At 32.3% G+C, this 19,890-nt stretch overlaps 2 long non-coding RNA genes across 5 annotated transcripts; one reads left to right on the forward strand and one right to left on the reverse strand.

Moving 5' to 3' along the window:
• The first annotated feature begins 334 nt into the window (after positions 1–334).
• LOC115971903 lies at positions 335–6,732 on the forward strand. Of its 4 annotated transcripts, none has more exons than XR_004087359.1 (6): positions 335–452; positions 1,855–2,010; positions 2,140–2,211; positions 5,643–5,686; positions 6,206–6,314; positions 6,492–6,732. It is a non-coding gene; the product is annotated as an uncharacterized LOC115971903 (long non-coding RNA). The 4 variants fall into 4 exon arrangements; XR_004087357.1 differs by lacking the exon at positions 335–452 and adding an exon at positions 464–1,754; XR_004087358.1 differs by lacking the exon at positions 335–452 and adding an exon at positions 464–1,395 and having other exon boundaries at positions 1,669–2,010.
• A 7,125-nt stretch (positions 6,733–13,857) lies between these two features.
• Positions 13,858–18,723, reverse strand: LOC115971904. Its single transcript, XR_004087360.1, has 4 exons — positions 18,138–18,723; positions 17,371–17,419; positions 15,769–15,847; positions 13,858–14,008 (listed from the first exon to the last, which is right to left on the reverse strand). It is a non-coding gene; the product is annotated as an uncharacterized LOC115971904 (long non-coding RNA).
• Positions 18,724–19,890: the final 1,167 nt, after the last annotated feature.

Genomic DNA, 19,890 nt, shown 5'->3' on the forward strand with positions numbered 1-19,890 from the left:
TTGCAAAAACAAGAGTGAGTGACTAGGTCTCCGGGCGAAGGACCACCCATAGTAGGAAACCCAAAGCCCACAATACAAATAGATTATGAGCCTAATTAGAGGTAAAACCCGTTAACCCTATATTGGCTACGCACATTAAATATATGGGTGGGTCGGGTTGGGTTTGGAATTTTATGACCCAAACCCAACCCAACCCGCTATAAAAAAAATATATATATATATATATATATATATATTGTAACCCAACTCAACTCATCAAGCCCTAAAAACCGATCCAACCCAACCCGGTGGGTTGGGTTGGGTTCGGGTTCGGGTTCGGATTGGGTCGGGTCGGGTCAGTTTTGGCAGGTTGGCAAGTTGGCTGCACACCATTACTGCCGATTGATATGTGGACAGAGTCGGGGCCAAACACTGAGTGGATGCTAGAAGCAGCTCCTGGTGGCGACGAAGAAGTAAGGTTTATTTTTTCCCTTCAACGGTAGATTTATGTTAAAGCATGAATATATATTTTTTTTTCCTTCTTATTTTTTCATTATGAGGAGTACTTCTAATTGGAAGAGGATTCTTGATTGACAAAGAATTTGTTTATCTTTTTTATTATTATTTTTTTCCTTTTTGGATTTTTCCCCCTTATTGGGATATTGTTGATTTGGGAATTTGTCAAATGTTGTTTTGTATAATTTTTTTCAAAAGAGAATAAACTGAACTAAGAATATATTGTACCTGAAAGAGCATGCACGCTAGAAATCAAAGGTTGATGGAGAAGAGGGTGAAACTTGTCAAAAACAAACAATGCCTAGATGTCTATGTCAAAGGGTAGTGCGCTTTCTCAATCTCTCCTAGTCTTATATAGGCGAAATTGCATACATCAAAAATGGAAGGGAGCAATGGAAATCATTCTTCTACAACAAACTTGACATGTTTTGATGTAGCTTCAACACAACCCCAAAATAATTGTCCCTAAATATTTCACCCTCGAAATAAAGGCCAAAGCTCAGAATCAAAGCATAAAAATGAGTTTTTGTTCAGTGAGAAAACTCATTTTTGTTGATTTTTAGCTCTCCCCCCTCTCTTTCTCTCTCTGAGAAAACTCAAAGAGCTGAGGCGCGGTGGTTGACGATCAGCTTCGACGATGATCTCACCGACTATCTCATCTCCAACGACTAGCAGAGGCGCAATGTCAGCAATCTCAGCTCCGCCACTTCTTCATCAGATTACAGATCTCTCTGATCTATTTAACTCTCTGTTAGTTTATTAATTTACTAGTTTAATTGAGAAAATTTTGTGTGAATTCAATAGATTTGTTAATTACATTTGAGAAAATTTTGTGTGAATTCTACATTTGTTAATTACACTGTGGAGCCAATGAATTTGGGGGAACTCACTTTGCTCAAGGTAACTTTTCTCTTTTTCTCTGTTTGTTTACTGAGAAAATGAATGAAAATTTCATGCTTATGTTGAAGCTTGGTGGTTAATGTCTATATGCCTTTGATTTCAGAAAGAGCAACAATTTTACCCTAGAAAATTAAAGGAAAATTAAAGAGGAACAAATATAATACAAGAATTAAAACTCTGAATAGTTTGTTATTGAATAATCGATCTTTGATTGTAGCATTCTATTGTCCATTGGATATTGGAATAAATGTGTTCTTGTTGTGAATCTTGTAGTTTCAGTAGAATGCGAAAACTTGTGTAGCTTTATGTTTGAATCTTACTTGCAAAGCATTGCAATGAGTCTGAAACTTCTTGGCAAGGTCTGATCATATTTGTGGATTTCAAATTTCTGATTATGGATTGCAATCTTTAGTTTTCATCTTCGTAAAAATGTCTCTCTTAAATGGTAAGTCTTTTCAGGCCACTTACCAAAGGAAATTGCTGATTACTTTAATAAGATGGGTGCAAGGATACCAATCAAAAAACCTGGGAAGGCTACCATAGAAGACCTCACAAAGATTCAAGCATCAACTCGTTTTTGGAGTATGTATTTCTTTCAAAGAGAGTATTTATGAGGTATAGTCTGCTGCAGAAGTGTAATAATATGTTTCTTCATTATTCTAGTATGAGTGATATAATGTTCACTATTCTAGTTTTTTAGCAACTCTGTTTCTTTTCTTTTTTTCTTTTTGTTGATGGGTGCAGAAATCTTGGTAACAGTCCGCTGAATAACTAGTTAAGTGATATGTTTGGAAAACTTTCAAAACTGAAAGAGATGTAAGTATTATTAACATGACAGATCCTAACTCTGTTTGTTTACAGGTCCTCTCTCTTTAACTCTGTTTGTTTCCTAAGAAAAAAAAAAGTGAATGCTGTACTGTTTTGATTTATTTTTTGTGTATTGTGGTATCTAAGGTTCTGAATTCTTTAAAATTGATGCCTCTCAATGTATTTTATGAGTTAGTATTGATGCAAATTTTGTGGTTTTGATATGAGAGTTTGATGTTGATTTTGAAAAATCTATGTTTTTGTTTGGCTAATTTGATAATTAGTATGTTACAACAAGGAGACTTTTGGTTAATTTCACCTGCAATTGGTGGTTCTTGGAATTGGAGTGAATAGGAATATATGTTTGTTTCTCTATGCAATGACTAATATATTATTGGCTCTGTGAAAATGCAATTCATATGCTTATTTTTCACTACAATAACTTGTTGCATGCTTCTTAGTCATTTGATTCCTTAAGGGTATGTTATAGTAATTGATTATGAACATTTCTTGAATGTATGATTTCTAATTTAATGCAATTTGGAAGTTTAGAGGAGTTCTAGGAAGAGTTTAGGGATATCAATCAAGAGGAGCAGAGCTCAAGCAGAGGCCTACGCTGAACAAAAGTTATCATATGAATCACCATCTAGAGTTTTTATGGTAGCCTTATATTACATTTCCTTCTAACTCATCAAGGACCATGACTTTGTCATGCAAGGTGGTTAGGATAAGTTGAATGTGTGTAGACTTAGGGCTATAAATGAACCAAGCCAATCATGAACAACTCAGGCTCAGCTCGATAAAAAGTTTGTTCATTTTTGTTTGTTTATAAATAAGCCAAGCTTGAGCCTTAGTTTTAGGCTCGTTTAATAAACTAGTCAAGCCCAAGCAAAAAAAATTGTTCATGAACAAGCTCGTGAGCTATTAAGCTTGATATATAACAATTCAAGCATAGACTCATTTATAAGTTTATATATGTTATCCAAATATACTAATTACACATATCTTAACAATGACATGGCCAAGATGATACCACTACCTATATTACCGTAATTTTTTCCTTCCCTTTAAACTAATCAAGAATCATTTTAGACTATAGTTACATTTGAAAATAAATAAATAAGTAGGCCACATATGATCCTTCATTATCAATGATCTAAAGTAAAGTTATGAAACATGTTAGTATTTTCTCATTCATAATAATTACAAACAGGTATTTTTCTAGTCCTTCACCATCTAATGTGAATATAAAATTTGAATTTTGAACAATTGCTGAAACTGTAGACAAAGAATGATGAATAAATGAATTTAATTATATGAATTATTGATTTGAATAATAGCTAATCATAAGTAAGACTAGATGCATGATAAAATGAGTATACTATTTTCTTTTTTCTTTTTCCTAGTTTTAGAGATTTAAGCATTTAATAATGTAATTTTTTTAGATCTTAATCTCAAAAACTTAACCTGAGCTCGAGTTTGAGCTTGATATTAAGTTTGAGTTTGACTTGACTAATCAAGCCAAGCTCAAGCTTTTTGGTTTTCCCATGAGCTCAAGCTCAAACACTATTTTTAGGCTTGTCACAAGCTCTAGATTTTTCCTAACAAGCCAAGTTTAAACATGCACTACTCGACAAAGCTCGACTCATTTACAGCCCTATGTGAAGTAATTTAGGAAGCGTCGCTTGACTAATTAATCCTATTAGGACATATATGGTTCACATGTTAAGAACATATGTCATGATTTTATGTAATTAACTAATCCTTTAACAAAACGCACTTTACTTGTAATTGGGTAGTTCTAGGATGTGTTCAAATACTTCAAGAAACAAGGTTTCAAGATCAAGTGTTGAAGTCATCAAGTCTGTCCAGGAAACAAGCTGAGAAGTGCAAATTCATTAAATCTTGACAGCTGTCTCGACAGTTGCATCTATCGAGGTTTAAGAAAGCTGTTCAACCCGTGGCTCAACACCTGCTCGACAGCTTATCTGTCGAGATTTAAGAAATTTAGAATTCTGATCTGATTTTTTGGAATTTGTGATTATGTGTTTAGGCCTTCTTTTCTCCTAACCCTAAACATATAAAAGGATTATTTTAAGGGTCGTCAAGTAGTTCACAAGTTGCACAAGCATTGAGCAAACTCTGTTCAAGCAAATTGTGACCAGAGACGAAGTTCTTACCCTAGTTCATCTCTTTCTCTTAAAGAAGTTGTTGTGTATGTGTATTGTAGGGTTTGTAACCAAGTATCTTCTTGATCTTCATCGTGTGGATGAACTGAAGAATTTTGCAGCCAACAACCTTCTTAGTTGGTGATTGAAGTCGCGTACTGGGATCCACGCAATTTGTTAGTCATGTATTTGAGAGCCGTGCATCAAAAGGGGGAAACTGTCACTATAGAACAAGTCCAATTGGGTATTGGGGTAAGGGTTCAACTGTAGGTTGGTAAGGTACTTGGGATTCCTTTACTTATAACCGCTTGTTATGATAATAGTGGAGTTTCGGGAGTGGTGACCTGAAAATCACTCGGTGGGATTTTTGCCATTAGGTTTTCCCCATTCGTAAACAAATCATCGTGTTATTTATTTTCCGCTGCATAATTAGTTTATTGGTGATTTGTTTCTGCTACCACGCGTTTGCATGTTAATTTGATTAATTAATAACTTGGCTAATTAATCAATTATTTTAATCACAAGGGGTCAATTAAGTTTTTGGCCTATCAAATCCAGCCAAGCCAAGCTTAAGCTTTTTGGCTTTCCCATGAGCTCAAGCTCAAACACTATTTTTAGGCTTGTCACAAGCTCTAGCTTTTGATTTTTCCTGATGAGCCAAGAATGAACATGCACTACTTGACAAAGCTTGGCTTGTTTACAGCCCTATGTGAAGTAATTTAGGAAGTTGTTCTTCATGCATTGTGCTCAAAGCAATTCAACCAAGCATAAGGGCATGTGTCTTATTTGCAGCTTAATTTTATCAATTCCTAAAATACATTTTGAACTGATTATTGATTATAGATAGCATTATGTAATATCCATTATGGATAAAATTTTCAGAGACATTTTAGTAGCTTATGGTGCATTTACTGTGTTAATTGTAATGCCATAGATGCGGGTAAGCTCTAGATGAATTTGCTATAGTACACGGCATTGGATGAAAGTTTTATATTGCATGCCTGTTGATCTTACACTTTTTTTTTGGGTTAAGAGGGGGAGTTAAACAATGATATGGCTAAGTGTGATGCTGTCTATAATGCCGCTGTACAGATCCATTAACTCTTCTTTCTCTCCCTACTCTTATTATCAGTTTTTTAGTTAAAAAATTATATGCATTATGAGTTTTTTAGTTTGTTTATGTTGTTTTTCTTGGTTGATTTTTGGTAGATCCTGCTACTTTTCTTAATGTTTTCCTTCTAATTGATCCATTCTATGGCCCTTTTTTTCTAGTGAAGATGTCTAAAGTGGGGCAAAGTACTGATTTGTGTTATAAGGTATGTTTCACTAGTATTTATGGGACTGACTTTTTGTAGTATGGGGCAAAGTACTTACTTTTGGGTATTTTGTGTTGCTTCTCTTGATTAAAGTTTTAAACCACTTTTTAAAATTATCTGAACCTGTATGCCAAAACCCAATATGCCACATTTACATTCCTTTGTTGTCTGAACTTATATTGTAAGGAGTTTTGAATTTGCAGGAAGGATCACTGTCACATCAATCTGATGGTAGAATTTGACTGTCTTGAGGCATAGGATATTTAATTTTTATTATACATGTATTATTGCACCTTTAAATAGTGGTACCTTCTATTGAAATAAATATTTGGTTGATGTGGGTAATGGTCTGGTCTATTTTATAATCTGTTGTCAAGAGATTTTAAAGTTGAAATTCGATTGCAATGTCCAAAATTTGGAAATTATTGAGCCACTTCATTCAAACCTTTGGGGCACAAGAAACAAAAAGTGAAATTTGTTCCTAAACTAAATAATACTTGTTTTTATATGCCATTGCAGGCAACAGAGGAGAGGTGCAAAAACTAAGGGGGCATACATCATCCTGGAACCTCCTAACTTTGATAATCAAAAGTTTCTCACCTTTGAAGCAGTTACTCCAAGGTCAAAGGTATGGGATATTACTTATATGTACAAAATTTGTTAAGATTTTGGAACTGTTGTAGACCATATATGTGGTCTTTTGTTATATTTTTTTAGAAGTATTAAGTTTATCATGTCAGGATTTTGGAATTATCATGGACTTGGTAAAATATTTGTTTTCAAAAAGTGAAAGTGTTGAATGCAGGTATTGATAGTTTGACAAGACATGAAGATGAAATCAAGAAAGATTGCATCTCAATGTGCTTAGCAAGTTGCTACTCTACACTTTTTTCCTCGGAAATTTTTTTCATACCTTATACACCAAGACATAGCGTTATTGGGTTATTCGGCTCAAAAGTTACATATTGTAATTATAGCATTAGTGGGGGTTTTAAAAAGTGCAATATGAAACTGGGTTTTTGGTAAAAACTGAGTGTTTGGTAAAAGCTGTTAAAAAGTGTTTTTTGAAAAAAATTGAGTGTTTGGCTAGCACTTATAAAAGTGGCAGTTTGAGAGGCAAATTACCAAAAAGAATAATATATATATAAGAGAGTTTATTTCATACTTAAATCAACTACTTCATATACTTACTCAAGAATCAATTTTTGAGTAAATATATAAGAGATTTTAATTTTAACACACCACTTAAATTAATTTTTCTCACCAATATTAACTAGTAACAACCAATCATTTAAGATTTATTGTAAAAATATTGTGAAAATATTACAATAGTATTTCTCAATTTTAATTTCTTATTCTTTATTTCATTTTTCCCTATCTCTTTAATTTTTTTTTTCATCCACACGTTTTTTTTTTTTTTTTTTTCCTCTTTTTTTCTCCTCCACACTCGTAACTCTCTATCTTCACTTTTGCTTTTGCTTTTCTTTTCTACCATTGTCCACTCTAGAACATATGAGTACCAAAAGCTCTCTCTCTCACATAGAGATCGCAAGCAGATGTTCACGCATGTCTGTCCTCTTCTCCACCACTACTTGTCCTCCTCCCCACCATGGCTCAGATGGGTCAGATTTGCTTTGTCTTTTTTTTTTTTTTTTTTCTCTGTTTGACTAATTTTGAAATTGTGGTTTGAGTTTGTATTTTGATTGAGATTGAGTTTAGAGATGTTTGAGAGAGAAAAGATCTGAAATGATTTTGTTGTTAGCCGTTGTAAATATTGAGTAAAAAAAAAAAAAATATATATATATATATATATATATAAAAGACATATTTGGGTGAGAGGAATCTGGCGTGAGGTGAGCTCTAGAGAGATGTTATCCTTTGATTTATCAAAGGGTAAAATTGGGTTTTCAATAAAATATTTGGGCAATTTGGTAATTGAACATTGCCTCCAACGGTAATATTTTTTTTTTTTTTTCTCTGTTTGACTAATTTTGAAATTGTGGTTTGAGTTTGTATTTTGATTGAGATTGAGTTTAGAGATGTTTGAGAGAGAAAAGATCTGAAATGATTTTGTTGTTAGCCGTTGTAAATATTGAGTGAAAAAAAAATATATATATATATATAAAAGACATATTTGGGTGAGAGGAATCTGGCGTGAGGTGAGCTCTAGAGAGATGTTATCTTTTGATTTATCAAAGGGTAAAATTGGGTTTTCAATAAAATATTTGGGCAATTTGGTAATTGAACACTGCCTCCAACGGTAATATTTATGAAACGTGCATTGACTTTTGCAAAAGTCTCTGAAAGCTGTCCACTGTTAAAGTGTTCTTCCTTCACATTTCAAAACGCAGCTTTTTAGAAAAAACAACTTCTAAAACCTTACCAAACACACATTTTTTTTTATTTTTGGTTTCAAAAAGCGCGTTTTAGCTTCTAAAAGCTTAAATAAACGCACGCATATTCTTGTTGTCAATCAATGTGCTCATAAAGTTTATCATTTTAGGATTTTGGAACTATAGTGGACTTTGTGATATGTAGTTCTTTAAAGTATATTTGCGTGGTTGTGGTATTTTTTTTTTTTAAATTGAATTTTGTTTTAATATTTGTGTTTTGGTATAATACAGATTTTGTAATATATGGTTCTTTAAAGTCTATGTGCATGGTTGTGGTTTTTTTTTTTTTTTATAAAGAGAAAAACCTTATTTTGAGGGTTGGGAGACCCTTAAAAAAAGGTTATTATACTTTTATTTATTTTTAAACTTTTCAGGGGTCGCCAATCCTCCATAAAGAAAAAACAATTGTTTCAAGGGTCATGTAAGGCTTCGAAATTTCTGTTTTGAGGGTCACGATGGCCTTCAGAATTTATCTTTCGAGGGAATTTGTTTCAAAGGTTATCAAGGTCATCTTAAGCCTCAAAATAATTTTTTTGAGGGCTTTTCATACATATTTCAAGGGTTGACCCTCGAAAAAAATCAACTTTTTTATAGGTAACTTGTGGAAAAAGTTTACTGAAAGAGTGTGCCCTATTTTGGAATTTTTAGAGATAATTACGCTTTTCAAAAAGCAAAAAAAAACCGTGGTGGAGATCATGGTTTCTTGCTGAGAATGCACCTTTTTTGGCATTTGGCATTGCTATATTGGCTCCATGAAGAGTAAACAAAACAATAAAGCTATGACAATTTTTGGAGGTCAACTGGAAAACCAGTACTGAGGAGTTATATTACCACACGTTAATCAGCACATAGTTTTTAGTTTTTCCTTCTAAAAAATCTTTCAAATCTAAGATAAGCTCGGCAGTTACGCACCTCTTTTAAGGATAAACAATGACTACTTTTAAAAGATTTTACAGTTTATTTATACATGATGAATAGTTGAAATAATACTGATGTTTGAAATTAAAGCATAACAATAAGTTCAGAAAGTTAATTTTTTTTTTTTTTTTTAAATAAAAAGTTAGAATTACTAGAACACAGGAAAATCACAAATTTGTCTGCATTGCGTTTCTTATGTTCATTTCATGATTTTCATCCAATAGCATTTTTACTGTTAAGGTGAATAGGTGTTATTTTAACTATAAATTAATTATTGGTATTAGCTTAGATTTTTTTTTTGGAGAAGAATATTAGCTTAGATGTTAAAGTGATAGAGTCCTCAAATATGCTCATTCTAATTTTTCAGATAAGAATGTTCACCCTGGTTGTATATGTGTCTCTAGGTCCCAAAGAAAAATAAAACTAATTCAAAATATATATTTAGAAAATTTGTTTTATAATATAATATTTATTAGGTCATTATATATCCATTTAAAACATAGCTATTTAAATTTAATACTGTGAAATTCATTTTTTTAATACTCCAATCAAATAATTAAGAAATTGTCATCTAGATGGAGATTATTTAGCATCACATGTCGCTTTCAAATGATAGAATTGCGGCAGATTTTTATTTTTATTTTTAGATAGTTACAATATACGGCTAATCTGCAATTCAAACCATTTCTTCCCAAGACCCCCAAGTATTTGTTTATGAGGAGGTGACAATTAAACTACAAGGCTATTGATAATAGTGTTGTAATAGATACTTTTTTTTTTTTCTCAATAAATGTAATGCTATTTTAATCCAAGAGGATGCTGTATTAATATGTTAATAATTGCATATTGTTTTTTACTAGTATTTAGACTTCTTGCCAAACTAATGCATTTACAAACTTATTAAAGTAATAATTACACCAATTTTTTTTAGGGAAAGAATTCCACGTGAAGGGTTCTAGAATTCTTATGGCAACTTTATTATTTTGTTTAAGAGTAATGTTACAGTCACAAACTATTGATGTGACAAATTCTTATTAATTCTAATATGGGTCCACTACGAACAGCACATTTATGTTTATCAATAATTATTTAAAAATTACTAAAGCCATATCAGCAGTTTGTAAAAATGTTGTAAAATAGTTTGTATCTGTAGCATTCCTCTTTGTTTAAATATTGATGATATAACAAAAGTCAATCCACTTATTTCAAATTTGATAGATAATATTTTAGTAATTTCATCATAAAGTTACTCTTGAACTTTAAAAAATCCACTTCAAAGAAAAAATATTTCCCTTTTTCTTTTTCTTTTTTTCTCTGGATGACAACTTACTTTTCTGTACCGTCTCCCCTTCATAATATCAAAAAATCCAATCCATTCTTTCCATACATGAGAGTGCATCGGCTCAATAGATTTTTTTTTTTTTTTTTGAGAAAATCGGCTCAATAGATGAACGTGAAAAAAACAAAAACAAAAGTATATATTTTAGTAGCAACCCTTCTACAGGGATGAAAATCAATTCCAAACTATATTAAGGTCCAAGTCATACAATCTCATTAAAAATATTTGAGAATCCCATCCATAATTGGATGGTCTAAGAGTCAAGTTTTTAGTTCTCTAAAGGAAATATGTGGAATAAAATTTTAAGAGTAAAGGATAAACTACTATCAAAAGCTGGTTATGGGCGTAGCGGTTTTCTTCTTAGGAAAGGGGAGTATGCTTCGGCCGAGTAGATTGGGGTGGATAAAAGATGGAGTTGCCACCTAAATTAGATTTAGGAACCATAAATATAGTGTCCTTACATGGAATGACTAATCTTATTACCAAAATATGAGTTCGGAGTTTAGGTATGGGGATGGGAAGGTGTAAGGCACCCAACTCCACTCAACCCGTGGGTCAGCTTCCAGTCATTGTGTTTTACATCTTAATCTCATTAAAGGTTCATTCAATATTGTTATCTATACTAACACACACACTAGCATACATCTAGCAATCAACATGGCATCAATCATCCCAAAACTCTAACATACATCTATCATGGCAACTCATATCAAACCTAGCTTATATCTATCATGCATATAATATTATTTCATCTAATAAAGCCAACAAACAAGATATCATAAGGGCAAAAACATAAACATCGCAGCAAGGTATTAAAATCAAATATAAGTCAAACATCTAAACATAGCATTCAAGCATCAAACAAACATATTCATTGTGTTCATCATAAAAAATGCACGCTCATGTGGATGCATGATTTACCTCACTTACTTTACTGCCACTACAAGAAATCTAGGTTTAGGAGACGTTTGTAAAACGTCACAAAAAACCCAAAAAACGTCGCTATAGACACAAATGGTCTACAGTGACTTTTTTTTTACGTTAAAAAACATCGCAATAGAGTGGTCGCTATAGGTCTTTTGCGACGTTTCAAAAAACGTCGCTATATGTGATTCTTTACTAGCATTCAAAAACTTTTAGTGCGTTTTCTAAAACGTCAATAAATAATATAACATTTTTGGATGTCATGTAGAAAAATACATTTAGCAACGTTTATAAAACACCACAAATAGTTAAACCTATAGCGACGTTTCAAAAACGTCACTAAAAAGTAAGAGGAAATCCTTTTTAGGGACGTTTCTAAAAATGTCGCTATAGGACATATTATTTGCGACATTTTTAAAAATGTCGCTAAAACCTGCTTTTTTTTTTAATATTAAAAATGCTATATAAACCTACTCAAAATTCAACAATAACTAACATTAACTTGTAATAGATCAAATATACCTATTGATCATCAATATTCCCCAATAACAAATGCCCAAACTAACACATTAACCATAGATTCAAATATATATATATATATATATATAATACCAATACGTGTATCATCTTGAATTGAATAAAACACTTGTCTACATACACAAAAAGAACAACCACCTAAACTATGACAATCTTAAAAACAATGCGTAAATGCATTTTTAGTCCTTACATTTTGGCTTTTTTCCATTTTAGTCCCTACATTTTAATTTTACCACTTTTAGTCCCTAAATCAATTAATGCGTTCCATTTTGGTCCTTTCCGTTAGCCCATTACCGGAAATTGCTTAGGTGGCAAACAGAACTATTAAAATAATAATAAAGTTTTTATTTTACTATTAAAAATGCCACGTTAGCTTATAAATTAAAAAAAAAAATTTATTAATTTTAACTAAATAAAAAAAATTAAAAACAGATCGTTTAATTTAGTTCAGATCAACAAAGAACAAACAATCACATGCAAGCAAAACCCACCATTGATTTCCATTTGCAATGCCAACGCACAAATCTGATCACAACCAATTTTCCAAAAAACAACAATTTAGCTAAATAAAAAGCTGAGATACCTCAAAAGCCCATCTGGGTAAAAAGGAAACCAAGTCTCCCTCAAAGCCAAGTGACGATCGGAGGATCCAAACCTAGTGTGAATACCAACGAACGCAAGTAGCTTAGGCCGCTCCACCAAGCCCCCACCATTGTCACCTTTCGAGTAGAAAGCCCAGAAAGTGTCTTCGAATTTGCCACATCGGAAAATGGGCACAGGTCTAGGTCGCCGGAGAGCACAAACGGCAAGGATAGTGTCGACGAGGCCAAAGATAAAGCAAATGAGTGAAAAGAGAAGAATGGGCAAGGGGAGGTTGGTGGGGACAAAGGTAGAATTGGGTTTTTAAGGTTTGAGAAAGTACGCATCTCTTTCGTTCTACGCCGGACTCGCGGTGGGGAAGTATTTGTGGTCGAATTCAAGTGAGGAGGAGTGCGATTGGGTTGGAGGTTGGGTGAAGAGAGAGAGATCGTAGATCTGGGTTTGCTTACTCAAACGAAAATATCTAAAAAACTCTTTCTTAGATCAAAATCTCCCTCTCTCTTTCATCTTTTTAAAGCTTTAAAGCTCTAAAGTCTCTTTCTTAGATCGTGGATTCGGAAAAATCTCTAAAGCTCTCTCTCGGATCAATGGTTGTGAAGTGGTGGTTGGTCCAGTGGTCGGTGGGGGTGGATTGTTGGATGGGTTTGATGTTGGTATGGGTTATAGTGGCTTGATGGACTGATCAGTGATAGTGGAGGGGTTGAGGTCGGCAGTGGTTTACCTCCAATCTCTCACAGATCAGTGGGTCTCTATTAGATCAGTGGATTTAACATTTCTGGGTTTGTTTACGGGATTCTCAAATTTGGGTTTGAAATTTATGGGTTTGTTTCTGGGTTTGATGTTTGTATGGAGGGTTTGATTTTTCATGTGATGTTCTAGGTTTGCTAGAGATTGAAGGTTGGGTTTGGGTTTGTGTTCTTTGTGTTTTGAATCTCTGAAGGTCTTTGTATTTTGTAGATTTATGCCCTTTGATTTTACGTGTTCCATGTTGGCATGTTCTTGATTTTTTTAATTTCCTCGGCAACCAAACATATTATTTGAGGAAAAACATGAACATGTTCTTCATGATGACTGGGAAGAACATAATGTAAAGAATTTTTTTTTAAAATTTAATTAATTGAATTTCTTTTTTAAACGATCTGTTTTTAATTTTTTTTATTTAGTTAAAATTAATAAATAAATTTTTTAATTTATAAATTGATGTGTCATTTTTAATGGTAAAATAAAAAAAATTATTATTATTTTAATAGTTCCATCTGCCACCTAAGCAATTTCCGGTAGTGGGCTAATAAAAATGACCAAAATGGCATGCGTTAATTGATTTAGGAACTAAAAGTGGTAAAATTAAAATGTAAGGATTAAAATGGAAAAAAGCCAAAATGTAGGGACTAAAAGTGCATTTATGCATAAAAATAAAGTACAACGCTTCCAAAATAAATGTGGTTGTAACAAAACACTTGTCTACCTACTAAACGTGATTGTTCAAAACAACTATGTAACACCCATGGAGTCCTTAAAATACTGCATTTACCGTTATATGCTAGTTTCTTGATGGGATGAAGTTTGCAATCTATGAGGAGTTGGAGATTGATGATCTAAACCGAAACCACCCTAAATACAAATTAAGAGTATCTAATAAGCTCATAAAGAAATCATTTTGAGTAACAAAATAATAGTTGCTATACTTAAAAAATTTAAACACCATGGAAGTAGAATTACGCATACACTTAAATATAGTGCACAACATATTCAAAACTACATAGTTTCATAAACATGCAAATAGGATTACATATAATTTTAAATATACTAAACAAACCATATCAAGTCTATCAATATCCTCATTCACATAAATGGACTAAGTCTTAAAACTCTACAAACATAAGCAAAAACCATGGAAGTAGAATTACACACTTATATATAGCACACAACATATTCAAAACCACATAGTTTCATAAATATGAAAAGTAATCAACAAACATAACTCAAAAACATCCAAATTTTCAAAAAATAATAAACACTCACAATATGAATGTAAACCACCTTATAACACCATGCAAGCTACCTGTTTGCTCTAACACAATAATCCTCCCAATACAATTATCATAATCACAAATATAGAATGCTTACAAGTATTGAAGTCCAAAAAATAATCAACAATTATAACTCAAAAATATCCATCCAAATTGTCAAAAAATAATAAACACTTCCAATATGAATGTAAGTCGCCTTATAGCACCATACAAGCCACCCGCTTGCTCTAACTCAACAATCCACACCAACACAATTATCAACATCTCAAGTACAAAGTTTTAAGCAAAAACTACTTACCATGCTCAAACCAAGTATGCACCTTTCCAAAAAAGAAAAAAAAAATCCAAACTTATCACAATAAATGAGTGGAGGTATAAAAGAGGACACTTAAATGATGTGGAAGGCAAATAAGGGTGCCATTGCAAAAAAAATTTAATGAGTCAGGGCTTGGTACAATTAGGCAGAAAAATTAAGGACCACTTTGCCCACAAAACCCCATATACACTTATAGAGTAAAAGTTCCAAGTTTAAACTGACATAGGGCAAGCAAAATGCATAACAATTAACAAGATCCTGTTTTGGCTTTGCTAAAGCACCTATGACATATTAACTAATTGGCTTTTAGCATAAAAACAAAAACTAACATGATTCATTTGGACATATTCACCTTGACACAGATATAGGCCATAATTTGTACATAGTTTACTATTGAGATAAATTCCAAGCGTATGAGAGATAGGTCCCATATACACAGTTGGAAGAATTAAGCAGGCCTATATAAATTGGATTATATGGATGTGGACCTTACCTTAACTTCTTAATACATGATTTGACTTTTATCAAACACTAAAAACCTTGTCCAAACAATAAAGAGCTGGTTATTTGGACTTGCTTAGTATAAGATAAATCAGTCATTATCATTCCAAGCTACAGGTAGTCGTTTCCAATAATACAACATTGGAAAACATACCAATACGTTCATAACTGTAGTATAGATACCAAATACATATTTAAGCTATGGAAGAATAATCTATTTCTAAGCATAGGTGTTGTTATTCTAAGCATAGGTTCTGTTATTGTTGGAAGACCATCTACCTAATTTTATTTTTACTAATGTCTTATGATATTAGTATATTACTTCCTCAATACACCAATCTTGAGGAATCCATATTGTCCAAGTCCCTGTATGCGGCCATTAGTGGGCAATGGGCTCTTTTTAAAAATTAATCTCAAGCTAGCTAAACCACAAAACCAATAACAAAAAATTCAAAATTTACAAACTATAAAAAAATTAAGTAGAAAAAAAAATACAAGATTTACAAACCTATACATAAACTTACAATCATTCTGCCCTTGATCCTTAGGTCCTTTTGCTCAAAAAGCCACATCTGAATAAGAGCTTTCTATACCAATTTCCAACTAAAACAAAAAAAAGAGCAAAATTAGCACAAAAGCTCCATGACCCATTAAAGAAAAACCAAATCAAAGCAAACTCATAAGCCAAAAACAAAGACTTACACTCTAAAGAAACTTAAACAACAAAAACTTTCCAACCAAAGCAGAAAAAGAGAAAAAATTAGCACAAAAGCTCCATGACCCATTAAAGAAAAACCAAATCAAAGCAAACCCATAAGCCAAAAACAAAGACTTACACTTTAAAGAAACGGTGGGTCAACGGTAGCTTGGGGTTGCTATGGCGGTGGCTAGGGGTGGCAAGGGAGGAGAGAAGATGTGTGGCAGCTTAAGGTAGAAGAGGTGTGGCTGCTTTGGAGATTAGAGAAGTGGGAGAAGAAAGACTATAGAACTAAGAGAACTGGGAGTGTGGGACACGAAGTGAACAAAAGAAAAACAAAGTGGAGGAAAAAAGAAAAGAAAAAAGAGAAGTGGGAGTGTGGGACACGGTGAACAAAAGAAAAGAAAGAAAAACAAAGTGGAAAAAAAAAAGGAGGGAAAAAAGTGTGGGAAATGAAATGTTGGCAAAAGTTTGTGTGGAAAAGTCAAAAATGGGGGGAATTTATAGCGACGTTTCCAAAACGTTGCTATAGAGTTTTTTTTTCTTTTTCTTTTGCAACTTGTTGGTAGTCTTCTTTAATACCTACAATGACGTTTTCTTAAAACGTCACTATAAACTAGAAAAACGCTGCTAAAACTATATTTATTGCGGCATTTTCAAAAACATCGTTATCGTTTTAAAAAACATCAATTAACGCTCACTCTCTAGTAGCATTTTTTAGAAACGTCACAGTATACCACTTGTAGCGGCGAATTTAAATACGTCGCTAAAAAAAACACTGCCTAAGGAAAACATTAGGAGAAAAACCTAATCTAACATGTTAAAGGTAAACAAACAAAGAAACAAAGACTCAAAAACAAAAAGAATGGTCAAAACAGAAGCATATATAATGAAATAAGGAAACAAAACTAGAAAAACTTGGATTAGGGTTTCTGGGCACGAGTATATATGCACATACATAGGTCTGCGTACGCAGCCTAGTTGTATGTGTATGCATACTTCAAGTTTACGTATGCATGCAAGAAGTATGCATATGCATACATGCCCAGAAAGCCCTAGCCCAGACACCAGAATGCAAAGAAAAACAGAGCAGAAACTTAAAACAAAGAAACTAACAACCTAAACATGCTTCTAAAATAAAAAATAAACAGCCTAAACTTAAAACAAAGATATCCAAAACAAAATCTATTCCTAAATATGCATTGGATCTAACAACGGACAAGAACAATACTTAACACATCAAAACATGTTCATCAATATATCCAATCACTAAACTCTCCAATCAAAACATGATGAGATACAACAAAACAAAATCAAAAACAAAGAAAAGCATATTTTTAAGAATATATAACATATAAGTCAATTAAGAACGACAAGAACACAAGTTATAAAAACTCTAATCAAGGAAAAGTCATGAAGAGAGACTCACCTTACTTATGGAACACAACTTGGTTGATATTTAATCGGCCATTCAGTGCCTACAAAACAAGATTCACTAAGATATCAAATCAAATAGAAGATTTGTAATCACAACTCTAAAATAAGATTAGTTTTGAAAAGGGTTTGAGAAATTCAAATGAGAACAAGTTTCTGCCTTAGAATTAACTAAAAAGAGGTTTTTTAAGGATTAAAAAATGTGCTTGGTGGTTGTGTACAAAAGATGCAGAGAAAAGAAAGAGTTTTTGAAATATATTAGGTCAAAAATCTACTCTCTCTAGCTAGGGTTTGAGTTTGGAGGCATAAGGTTGTATTTATATGTTTAAACTAGGGTTTTCAGACTCATTTAAAGGGTTTTAGACGTTCCAAAGGGTCTAGGGGCCGGGGCCCATCAAAGAGGGAGGCTTTGGGCCCTACAAAATGAAATTTGGGCTTTTGGAAATCAGCCTACGTATGCAGGTTTAGGGATGCGCATGCATGCATGTGTCCCTAGAAACCCTAATTTTGACTGCTGAGTTGGCCCGATTTCAAACGGTCATAACTCACTTAATATAAGTCTAAATTAGACAAAATTTGTGTTTAAATTGAAACCCAGGATGTCTAATTTCCAATGAAATAAATTTCACTCAAAAAATCCTTGTGGATCAAAAGTTATGGTCAAAATAATGAGAAAATGTTATTTGTTAGCATCGTTTTCAAAGCGATTTGAGCACTTTTGAGTTGTCATTACTTCCAAACTATCAAAATAACTTCAATTACCTTTTTGTAGACATGTTAAGCTCATCATTGGGACCAGGGACTAAAATTTATTAACGGGTGCAAAATGCGATGTCTACACCGGTAGGGAAGTTATAATCAAAGCCATTGCACAATTTATCTCAACATGATGAGTTAGTGTTGATGGGGTCACTATGGTTGAAGTGGGTGATATGTGCATCACTGGGATTATAGCTTGCTTAACTCACAATTTGGTTTTGGCAGGTTATGGAGAAGGACGAAAGGCGTGTTTTAGAGAAATTGATCATTGATTTGGACCTTATGCAACAAATTGTTATTTGAGAACCACAAAATAGATCCTTGAAAACTCGCTATGTCTACCTTAAGTATCATAGAGAGTTCAAGCAACACTTAACAACGGCACCCAAATCTAAAATAAATAGCTTAATGTCAAGGGTAGTTTAAGGTAAATTTTGATGGTGTGATAATTAGGGAGGAAAATATTGGTGTGAGAATGATTATACGAGACTTGGAGGGGTTATTAATTGTTGGGATGTCTAAGCAATGCTAACTCAACACATTTTGTGATCTAATGCGACAATTTAAAGTGATGCATTTTATGAAGAGATATTAGTTTCTTTCAATATCCTAATGACGATACTCGTTTAACACTTTTTTGCAAAGCTTTCAATTTCATATTTTCTTTTTTTTTTTCTTTTTTTAACAACTTTATTGGTTTCTTTGTACTAATACAACCATGATCATGCAGAAATCATGAAATACTAACTGTTTTATTGGCACGTTAAATGTCTTCATGCAAATATGACCATACTTATATGAAGATTTTTCATATATGTAAAATATTTTAAATTTAAATATATATTTTTAAAGATTTGTAAATTGTAAATGGTGTATTTTTATTGGATACCTTGATTCAATTTCAAACAGATTCTTTTGAAATCTCGCTCAAATTTACGGCCCTAAAAAATATAGTCTAATCTAGGGCTGACTTAACACATTTTAGGGCCAGGCGCAAGTGTAAAATGTATTTTTATTTAATATTTTATAAGTGATACTTGAATTATAAAAAAAATACAACACTTTTTATATAATTTATTACATTAATTAGACCATTTTCGTATATTTATAAAATGTATTTTAGAATAGTATCATAATAAATATCATATTTTAGATAGTTATAGTCTCTCTTGGCAACGTTGACTTTAGTTATTGAATAATAAATTTCAGTAATGAATTCGTCTCAAAAGCTATTAATTATAACTATAATTTTTATAAAAGAGAAAGAAAGAGTAAATTTTTTGGAGGATTGAAAATTTTTGATTTCTTAGATTACAACAAACATAATAAAACATATTAATAAAATGTTTCTTTTTTGAAGGAATATTAGCAAAATGTTGAATATAAAAAAAGAGTATATTATTTTTTTAAATGTTATTTATTAAAATTTTGGGCTTTGATTAAAATGTTTACATTGTACCATAAAGAGACAAGATATTCTATTGCCGAATTGAAGATGTATTTTTTCCTTTCTATCGGCCTATAAAAGATGTATTTTTTCCCTTTTTTTTGTTTACTTTTTCCCCAAAGTGAGAGGTTTTACTTTTTTATTTTATTTTTTATAACATGTTATTTTTGAGCAATAGTAGAGGAGATAGGGAATTCCTCATACTTTGATGCCATATTAAATTATTATTATTATTTTGATGCGAACTACAACAAATTTATTAAGAAGAAGAAAACATTACTTCAAAAGCCACTAATTGCTCCACAAAAG

Source organism: Quercus lobata, chromosome 12 (genome assembly GCF_001633185.2).
Source record: "Quercus lobata isolate SW786 chromosome 12, ValleyOak3.0 Primary Assembly, whole genome shotgun sequence".
Lineage (NCBI taxonomy): Eukaryota > Viridiplantae > Streptophyta > Magnoliopsida > Fagales > Fagaceae > Quercus > Quercus lobata.